Here is an 11,701-nt window from a genome sequence, read left to right on the forward strand (position 1 = left end):
CATAATTATATACCACCCTCGCGTATACACTTGATAGTGATAGGTGGGCTGTATTCGTCCTTAGCCTCTGTACTTGAACTTGATCTGCTGGACGAGTGGTAGTTCGGGAAGGTCTGATGAGTATACGGCGACAAAGTTTCGGAGGGTAAGGTACTCCTCCCATGAGTACTTCGGGGTTTAGAAGACAAGAGACAATTCCTGAGGTCTGGGTCGGGGTGTCGTTACGAATGACGAGGATTTCATTAATTTGTTGGTTAAGGCGATGTATTTTTGAAACACATGAACTTAGTATGGTGAGGACCACGCCAATCCATGACGAATGATGACGACGATTTTAAAGAAACGTTTGCTATACGATGGCGTATCCCTAGTGTGTTCAACAATGTATTCTGTGTAACCTTTCTAGTCCTTTCAGTTTTCTCCTTGATATTACCATTGTCACAAATCATACCGCGATAAGCGAGTACATACAGTGAAAGTGTTTTGATAACTAGTGTCGATAGTCTATATTATGATCCTCCTCGGTACCTCTATGATCGCCCGACATATACAAGTTATGTATAATTAAGATGAATAAGACGGTCGATTGAGTGACTCTGCCCTAATTCCATAACCAAACAAAGAATAGGAAATGAGGCGGAATCACTCACTCTAAGCCTGCAAAATCTTAGCTATGCACAACCCTGATGTACATACTAAGCCATCATAGTTCACCTGTACGGATCTTTAGTTCTCTTATCAATGTTGTGACTTGTTCAGACGAGTGAGTTATTATAATTACTTTTAGTATCCCCAATTTTAATCTTATATTAAATATAAATTAAAATTTTAAAGTAATTGTTTTATTTCGAAGACGTACCGCTGCTCGCTGTTGATTCCGGGGTAGTTTCTCCTGCGGTGATCATCAGAATTCGTCCATCTACGCCTGAGTTCTTCATTATCGGGCAGTCCCTCTTGTAGTGTCCTGACTCACCACAACCATAGCAGGCCTGGTTTACTTCAACTCCAGGGATTTGGGAGATCGGTTGTGCCGGTGCCCTGCAGAAACGGGCAGTGTGCCCCTTCCTGCGGCAGTTCATGCACTGCGTTTCCCGACATACTCCGGTGTGGTGGTAGTTACACTTACCACACTTCGGTAGAGTTCTAGCATATCTACTGACAAATGCTGGAGTGGCAGGTGTTGTGGCGGCGTGTACAGTAAACACTTGTTACTCCTGTGGGGGTTCGTGTGTCGTTCGTTTCTTCCTCTTGTTCCCCGACTTTTGTTTATAGTCCCCTCCCTTTGATGGCTCGGGAACGGGGACCACCACGACATGGCGGACTCCAAGGTCAATGAGTCGCTGGGCCAGGCGTTTGGCGCTATCAAAGGTAGTTGGGTTAGAAGACTACTTACTCTCCGGATGACCCCCAGATGTACCTTTCTATCTTCTTACTCTCCGGGGTAACCATCCTGGGGCACAGTGTTGCCAGGTCGCTAAACCTGTCAGTGTAGGTCACTATGTCTGAGCCGACCATGGTATGCTCCCATAGTTTTTTGTGACAACCCGAAACTTTTATCCTGTGCAATTGATCTGTATATCAATATTAAACTCGAATTTATCATCTTTTAACGAAATTGTGGGTCCATATGAGTGCTCTAGGCTTAGTATAACCTAGATATGAGTCTTAGAAGGATTAGAAAGTGTGTAGCATCACAAAATTGGGCCAAACACACCAAAGAAGGTGTGTGCGGCCGCACACCCGCGTGTGCGGCCAGCCAGCCGCACACCCAGCCGCACACACCCTCCAGCCTCACACCCGACCCTATATATTGAAGGAGACCCCCCTTCATTCACTCTTTTCTTCTTTTGGCTGCACCCTACTCTCTCTCTACTTTCTCTCTCTAGAAACATCATCCAAGAACACTCTAAAGGCCTCAAAAACGTGAACTACTCCATCATTCAGCTTGTTATAGTGGTAAGACACCTGAATCTAAGCCTAAAACTCATAGTGTTCTTCGTGTTCTTCATCCTTTGAAGGTGTACGGCCGCACACCTTCATAATGTGGCCGCACACACACTAAAACTCTCCAAAGTGAAGAGTTTAGCCTTCATTTACTAGTAGGACTTAGTATTAGTAGCACAAGAACACCTCAAAATCGACATTTCGGGCACAAATGAGGAGTGTACGGCCGCACACTCCTGTGTAGGGCCGCACACACCCTCTGTACGGCCGCACACTCCTGTGTGCAACCGCACACGCAGGCTGGCCGCACACCCTGGCCGCACACCCACTCAAATGGCCGTACACCTCCCTTAATTGATCATACAGGGTCCCGACAAGCATTTCCAAGTCTGTAGGGTGGTTTCCCGTCATGTTTAGCCATAAAACACCCTAATTCTAACACACATATGTGTTATCACATGCTAATAGGATCCACTTGCGTGCGAAACATCGGTTGACACTCAACACTCGTAACCAACTGTGCTTTCGAATCCTACGATAAACAGTGAGTTCATACCCTTACATTTCTGTGTTTTTAATGTTTTTAGCGGGGGGGGGGGGGGGGGAATACAAGCAAAAGTACAAGGAAACTTGTGCTCAAAATTATCTCGTTTTGCATAAAATGATTTTATGTTCAGTATGTTTTTAACTCAGAAAACCGTTTTACCAATCGATTAAAGAAATAAACTTGTAGAAACAGTTTTCATATCTAAAGCAAGAAACTTATGAATCATGTAATAATATGTATTATCTTACAAAGGATTCATGCAAATCATCAACAGGATTTTCGTATTATTACTTGTAAATTTGTTAGGCTAAGTTGGAGACATGTCCTTGGTAACACTCCCCCGAATTCGTTAGTGGAGGACTACGACTTATAACCAGAATCTCTTGGAGGGAGAACGTGACTATTATGTATAGATCTATATGGGACTGACTATCCCGCACTCTCGCTGCTAGCTACAGCGGAACCGTTAGGTTCAGGGGTGACAAAGTCATAAAAGATACTGGCCCCCGTCCGTGCCTTATCCAGTCTAAGTACGGTTATGGCACTCACAACTTAGGTAACGAGAATTTACTTATGTAATAATGAAATCAGTGAACTAACCTCAAAGTAATAACCGATTTGATTACAAGAGGGCATCAGTAACGCCCTTAGGATCTAGTTCACTATCTATCTTATTAGTTTTATTTACGTAATAAGGCTAATACATCTCACAGTGAGTAACCAGGGTTTTTCAAAGAAACTACATCTATCGATACAAGTATGATAAATACTTGTACACCTCGTATCAGAATCAAAAATCAACTATCAACTTTGAAGGAAAATATAGGGTTTTCCTGGGATAAATTAACCTTTCATAAACAGGCTGTTTAACGTGTAACCAATGGATAATCAAATCTCTTTCATAAGAAAATATGGGATTTTCTTGGGAAACAACTTTTCAAATAATCAAAGAAACATTTCTTTCACCAGAATCAAACGCTTATGAACTCACCAGCTTTATGCTGATATATTTTAAAACTGCTTGTATTCTCAGGGCATCAATAGACAGGTACTCTTGCCAACTTTTGGAGAAGACGGAACACTCTGAAGTAACGTCTTTTACTTTTGCTATATACTGTTATGTACAAATCATTTTTTTGAACAATGTAAATATTCATATTATAATGTAATGGTTGTGTTTACTTCGCTTACTATGATACAACTGTTATGATACTACGCATGACGTCCTCGGCCCCGGAACGTTTCCGCCATCGGTTTCGAGGTGTGACATTTTTGCTCCAGCTTTTGAACTTCGCCCCTAGGGCAGTATTCTTCCAACATCATTTCTTTCAGGTTCTCCCAACCCATCGAGTTATCCACTGGTAGGGTCAGTGACTTAACATGGACATTCCACCATGTCAGGGCCCTGTCGGAGAAGGTGCAAGCAGCTAACTTCACTTTGCTCCCTTCTCGGCACACACAGATTTCGAAGACCGAATCTATTTTCTCGAACCATCAAATCAGAGTAATGACTCCCCCGTTTCCATTAAAGGATTTGGGTTTGCAATTCATGAAGTCCTTATACGAACACTCCCGTGGGTGTCCGTGGTAGATTCTGGGGTTGGTTAAGTGGGTACCGTTACCAGTTCCCTGCTACCACTTTCGTGGATGTGAGTTATAGCAGATGTTACTGCGGCTATTATCACTGCTTGGAGAGCACCAGGATCGAATTGTGGTGGTGGAGGCGGTGGTGGATTCTCTGTTGTGTTATTGACTACGCGCCTTACAGGTCTACCGCGAGGCATCTTTTGCTAAAAAGAATACAAAGATGAGACGGAAATAAGTCTATAGCAGTGGTTATAAGCCGAAAGCTGAATGACAAAGTTATCCTAGTTCTGAATGTATTCGGTTCTGACTTTCATAGGGTTTTGGAAACAATTCATAAAGTGAGTCTACATAAAATAAACTTTATGAATCAGAAGTGGCTATTCTCGAATGAATCTCTGTAAATTGAATATCTGTTACTGGCTGCATGAAAAACAAATAATCCTAACACATAATGTGAGCAGTGTATTCACTAGCTCATTAAGTCATTTAAGGTTATTATTTATTAGTGTGACGCATAAGACATTTGGTTTCTTCGGCTGATCATTCTTTGAAAAACTCCTCATGAACATCTTCTTGTTCCTCCTTGACTCATCTGCTGACTGCTATGATGGAGTGGTTACCTCAATCTGGGTTTGTCGTGCTAGAATGGAAGTGTCTAAAGAATGTATGAGATTAAGTGAAACATTATGGGGTGATCCTTACAGGGACCTCCTATAATTGCGCAGTGTACACAAGTTGTATATAATTTAAGATTAAATAGACCTTCGAATAAGTGATCCTACCCTAAAACCACAACCAAACAAGGAACAGGAAGTAGAGCATAGATCACAAATTCTAAGTCTATAAAATCTCAATTATATAAAAGATTGGAAGTACACACTCTGAAATTATAGACCTACCAGAAGGGTCTTTAAATTATCACATAAGTTATTTATATAGTGCCTAAAATACTCCTATAGTATTTTAATGTAATGAACTTGGTATGTTTTAAACTTGTTGTTGTCTTATAGTATCATAAAATACTCCTATAGTATTTTAACTTTATGTTTTGATCTAGAAATCCCTTAAATACAGTTAGGTAAGTTTTAAGACTGTTGAAACACCACATCACTCCCAAACACATGTTGGTCATATCTCAAATGAATATAGTTGATAAGGCTATATTGATCCCAGATATGATTACATAACTGTCCAGGTTTGACCGTAGTGTTCAACCTTTAAATACTTCTGTGTTGTTCTTCTTGTGATACTTGTTCTAGTATGTATATATGTATAAGCATGTATGTATACTTTTATAAAATATTGTTATACTTTAAAATATACATTTAGTCAGAGCACTTCGGCCCCATTGTATTTATAGTTGTATATCTTTTATAGGTTGGTATACTTAGTTCACTGTAAATAATGCTCTGATACCAATCTGTCACACCCCCAAACCGGAACGGTGGAAACGTTCGGGGGCGGAGGACGTCATGTATAGTATCACAACACATGCATCATAGTAATCAAAGTAACAAACAACCATTGCATTAATAGTTAAAGTGTTTACAAATTATTAGATTCACAAAAGGTTGAGTCTAAAGTAAATAAAAAAAACAAGACATGAAGCTACTATGCTCCATCTTCTGAATCCCTGAGCGCGTACCTGTCTACTAGTTTCCTGACAATATAAGTTATTTTGAAAGAGTAGATCAGTGTTAAAGCTGGTGAGTTCATAAGTATTTTAGTGATGAAAAGTAAGTTGTAAGTTCTTTTAGAGAAGTTCGCATGTTCCTCCAGAAAATCCTATATTTTCTGATATGATGAATGAAAGTAAAAATGACTCTACAATTCCTTCTATGCGTACTAAATGGATACAAGTTATATACAATTTAGAGTAAACAGACAATCGATTGTGTGAATCTGCCCTAAGCCCATAACCAAACAAGGAATAGGAAATAAGGCGGAAAGCACACATCCCATTGTTTGTTAGATCTTCATTGTATACAACCCTGGCGTATTCATTTGGTACTTACGGAGTTAACTGTAATAGTTCTTTATATTTGACGAAAACATTCTTTAAGAAAATCATATATTTCCTTTAGTAAAATAGTAACCACAAAAGTTCCTTCGATAATCACTTAGTTTATACTAACTATATATAATCTAATGTCGAACAGACAGTTAAATTGGTGGATCTACCCTAAGCCCACAACCAAACAAGGAACAAGAAGTAAGGCGAAAAACACACATCCAATTGCCTGTTGGATATTAATTATATACAACCCTAATGTATAAACTATGTTATTATAGAATTAACTACTAAAGGTCCTTTAAGTTATACTGGTTTAATAAGAAGTATTAAACCCCTTTTATAAATAAGTTTCTAGTTTCACTAACTCAAGTGTGAAACGTTGTGTTTGGTAAAACGTTATTGTTTTCAGAAAGTACAAGTACTTTCTGAAAACCGACTGGATGTCCAGGTTGTTCTAAGTTTGAAGAGCACAAGTACACTCCCTATACTTACTACAATGATGTATAGTTTTGTTAATATGTTGAACTGAATAAAGACTTGGTTGTTCTGGATACCTGATACGACACTACTACCCTCCTATGATTACCTAATACATATGAGTTGCATATAACCGAGATCTAATAGACAGTTGAACGGGTGAATCTGCCCTAAGCCCACAACCAAACAACGAATATGAAATGAGGCGGAAAACACACATTCCACTGTCTATCGGACTTCAGTTCTATCTAACCCTAAAGTATACATTGGGTAATCACATAGTTAGTGTCCTTTGAGATTTGTTCATGAAAAGTTTATTACTACGTAAATATATCGTTGTTATCTATTTGTGAGTTTCACGACCATACTAATTGGACTAATTAACCACGACGTATGGTAAACGTCGAAAAGAATATGACATTTGTCACGCGCAGACCTGCCAGTCCGCCTGTAGCTAACAGTGAGGTGCGGGATTGTCAATCCCGTATAGATCTATACACACACTCACGATCTCCCTCCATAAGACTTTGGTTGTAAGGGTAGACTTTCATTGGTACTTATATGAGTACTCAAAGACGTGTCTCACAAGCTGGATTAACGACTTTACAAGTAATAATTTGGAAAAACCCTTTTTATATTTGTTAGATAAGTTTATAAAAATATCCTGTTGTTCCTTAAGTTAAACTTATTAAAGTTTATAAGCTTATTTCTATGTTCTATTCACAGTTTCATGTTCTACATACAGTTTATTGGTACAAAGACGTAATAAGCAGTTTATATTTTAAAACACCATATTTCTTGTGTTTTACTTGTATTCCCCCCTTAAAAGCATTTAAACCCATTTAAAAGATTGATTATAAGGGTATGAACTCACCTTATGTAGCTGATTCAATTGAAGATTCGTGTAAGGATGAAAAGTTCCACGAATGAATTCCCGAGGCACAAACGAGTCCTAAATGACATATAATGACATATATAGGCATGTAATTAGTGTTTAAAACAACTAACATGCAAGGAAACAACCTTAGGGACTAGGAAACACTCTCAATGGAGTGTGAGAATCACATGTGATTGATCACAAGGAGTTCACGGCCAAACTCTATGAGTTCACGGCCTTGGGAGGGTTTACGGCCCAAGATTCCATGAAGGGTTTATGGCCCTCATGAAGGGTTTACGGGCGTACACCCTTGATGATCTTGAAGATGATGATGAACAATGATGAATGAAGGCTAGAACAAAGGGTTTTCTAAGCATGAACAAGAATAGGGATGAGATTCTTACGTTTTGGAGTGAAAAGGGAGCTTTTCTTGGATGATACTTGAGAGAGAATGGATTGTTTGCGGCTGGAACTTGGAGAAATGAGGATAAAATGAAGCAATCTCACATATATGGAGGATGGTTCATGGCCAGAAGAGTGTTCACGGCCGTGAACCTCATGTGTTGGATTTTCTGGTTCGGGTGTTGCCTTCTGATCTTGAGCTAATACTTCAAAACACTCAATCCTTAAGTGTACTAGGCTTAGAACTCATTAGAATGACCCTTAACAAGGCTAAAAGGCAATAAAACGAGTCTGACTTTTGGTTGATTGGATTGACTTACAAGGTAGAAATTTTCGGGTTGTCACAACTTGGAACTCCAGAGGCTTTCACCTTTTATTCGCATAACTCTTCTGTCGGTCTTGCGACGCTTGGAGCCATGCTCTGATTTGGACTCTCTTTTTCTGTTGTTTCTCAAATAATCTCGGGTCCATTAAGAGTGCTGTTGGGCATTTTCCCTTTTACCAGCTGAGTGTCTCCCACCTCAGTCCAGCAAAGGGATGATCTGCACTTTCGTCCACACAAGGCCTCAAAGGGAGCAACTCTTATGCTCGAGTGGTAGTTGTTGTTATATGAGAATTCGATTAGAGGCAGGTGGGTATCCCACGCTTTGCCAAAGTCTATTACACATGCTTCTCTTCGGGGTGTGGGTTCTTGTTTACCTTGATCTCGTCAAGTGGGATTTCTAGAGCTTCGGTAGTCAAACACTTATGAGTGTTGAATACGTGGAATATGAAATGTACGAAACTGAGTTCGTATGATAATCAAAGGCTATAGGTTACCGAACCTATCTTGGCGAGGGTCTCGAATGATTTTCTGAAGATTGTGCTCCTGGTATCCTAGATGTAGTGTTCTTGGACCTTAAGGATCGACACCATTGTTACCAAGGTTAAGGTTGTGTGAGGTGCAGCCGACCTTATAAATCCTAGACTGCCTTGGGGGTTATCCTCTACGGACTTTCTGAACTAAAGGAATGTCGATCATTGTTTGATTCTTTGAGTTGGGTGAGCGGGTCGTTGATTCAGAATAGGGGTGTCAATCTTTGACGATGGGTTCGCTTGACTCTTAGTAGTTAGTGACCTTATGGGCAATCTGCTTTCCCTTCTCTTAAGTCAGACGGGTGTCCACTGAGGTTAGGGGCTTGGTCTGATAATTTCCTTTCTTATTAGATCGTTCTATTAACCGGACAATATTTTTTCTTGTGTTGGTGCTAAGTGGTATCATGGATTTGGTTACTGGAGTGGTTCAAAGAGTTGAGTTGATTCCAATCTCAACTCAGCGCATGGGTGATGTTTCCGAAAGACATAGGAATATCTAGGGGAGGTCATAAATCTCTGGGATTTCCTTGATGTCTTCTTTTTCTTGTTTCCATCTTTATTGTGGGCTAGGAAGGAGCATAAAGTCTCTTACATAAGCACTCGTGTGCCTGAATGTTGGGGATTTGTCGTTATAGGTTGAAAGAGTTTTGTAAATCGATTGGGTAAGGCGGAAGTCTCTTTGCAGTGCTCGAAGTTTGTAAGGTGAGAATCAAGCCAGTCCGTGTCAACTGACAACGTTGGACTTCTTACTATAACCGATGTTACGTCGATTGGGAAGGAATAGTTGTTAAGAATGATAGGGTGTTCTACGTTCATGTTCTTATCACTACCAATTTCGTTCTTGTTGTTACTACTGCGTTTATTTTGCTCCTGCTTTTTAGGTGTTCAAGTAATACGAGAGCTCTGATATAAAACGATGGAATTCGTAATCTGATTTCTACTAGGTTTTTCTATTATAGTTGGGTGTAACCTAGCCGTATATAATTAAGATTGAAAGGACAGTCGACTGAGTGGCTCTGTCATAATCCAAAATTAGACCAGGGACAGAAAATGAGGCGAGATCACACTTTTAGTTCGTAGAATCTTAAATATATATGACCCTAACATTTACACGGAACTATCTTGGTTCACCTGCAAGGATCTCTAGTTTCTATGTGATTGACATGATTTGTTCGGATGAGGACATAATTTTTTAATATGTTTTTAATTGACAAATCCTTTTGTGAAAAATTGATGCATAAAGTTTATCATTTGGGAACGTACCAAAAATATCTGTAGGGTTCCTTGTTGCTTCCTCATGTCCAGTTGTCAAACTCCTCCGACTCCTCCGTCATTCTTCTCTGTTGGACACTCACTGTTGAAATGCCATGTTTCACCACATGTATGGCATACTGAGCTTACTTTAGCATTGGGGGTTGGAGTGATGCATTGGGTCGGGGCTCTGCAGAAACGGGTGGTGTGCCCCTTCTTGTTGCAAGTATTGAAGTGTAACTTCCGACAGTCTCCCTTATGATGGATGCTGCACTTGTTGCATTTTAGTAGGTTTCCAACATAGGGTTTCCTTGGTGTTGAGGTAGTAGGATCAGTGGGGGTGAGGGCTGCTAAAGCTTGTTGCCTTTTGGTAGGTCCTTGAGTTAAGCAGTTCCTTTCCTTTTTCCGGGACTTTCGTTTCTTGTTCTTAGATTTGTGGGTTGGGATATCCTTGTAGGCAGCCATTTGTTGGTGTCCTTAGTTACTACTATGGTTGGTATTGTTGCCACTGTTCCCATTTCCGTATGGGTTGTTAGCGTTGAGTTGTTCCATGACGGCTGTCACGGCATCTGTGACCGCGGATTGAAATGTGGCGGAGTCTATCTGTACAACTGGTGCTTCGTCGGGGTGCTGATTATTCTCATGAGAAGACATGATTCTGTCGCACGGTGAGAAGCGATCTTGTAATAAACCATGGTCATCTTTAGTCATTTATATTTACATATAACTTTCACGTGTTGTTGTATGATTCTCTTGGTTTCAACTTATATCCCTATGATGTATTTACGATAGAGAGTAGAAATAAGCATTGTACGAATGTTATGTTTTATCAAAATAAGGTATAGCCACCTATACAATTAGTGGATTTAGATTATATGGGTTCTGGGAGGGCGTACCTCTCTTGATTCACTACTACTGGTTGCGTTTTAAGACATTATAAACCTAAGGCGAGTAGTGTGGTGATTCTCCTATGCCAAAATGGTGCACAAAGTGCTTGGCCATTTCACTTATGTTATGAGTGGCCTTTTCCATTCTCTGCTCTGTTAAGGCTGCCCTAGCCTCGATTACAATGAGTTGTTGTCTCCGGATGACCACTTCTTCCTTTAAGGAGTGTAGATGGTCCTCATAGTTTTCTGGTCCTATTTCTTGGTTTCATAAGGCTCCGGAGTAGTGTTCTCGTTATTCGTGAGGGCGTCGTATTTGCATTGTCGTATATCGGACTTCGCCTTCGGCCTCCATTACTTCATGATGGAGATTCAGAGACTGGGAGTCTAAATGAGTCACTTGTGGCCCAAATGGAGGTGATGCCTGATTTGTGAGGGTGCTGGGGATCGGAGCACGGTGCATGTCAATAGTGGATTGTTGGCAATCAGGCGTGTAACATACACGTTTAGTTATCGTGTTTTATAATGAATAATATTATGAAATATTAAATGAATTTGAGTATTGATTTCTAACATATAGTTTTTACTTGAATTGAAGTAAAACTATGTTTAGAATCATTCAGAATGTTTTGGAACTCTTATGAGATTCCGAACAAAAGTCAAATATTGAAATTTAACGAACATATAAAATTTAAAATAAGTATAATTTTAATATTTAAATTTGTAAATAATCTCGTTAGAAACATTTAGGCGAAAACCTCATCGAAATCCGAATTATAACGAAGAAGTTATGACCAATCGAAGATCCGCGACAAAACTAACAAACACTTTTTAGCTTAAAAAGTGAGTTTTCGATAAACTAC

Source organism: Lactuca virosa, chromosome 3 (genome assembly GCF_052849685.1).
Source record: "Lactuca virosa cultivar CGN04683 chromosome 3, Lactuca_virosa_CGN04683_v6, whole genome shotgun sequence".
In the NCBI taxonomy this organism is placed as follows: domain Eukaryota; kingdom Viridiplantae; phylum Streptophyta; class Magnoliopsida; order Asterales; family Asteraceae; genus Lactuca; species Lactuca virosa.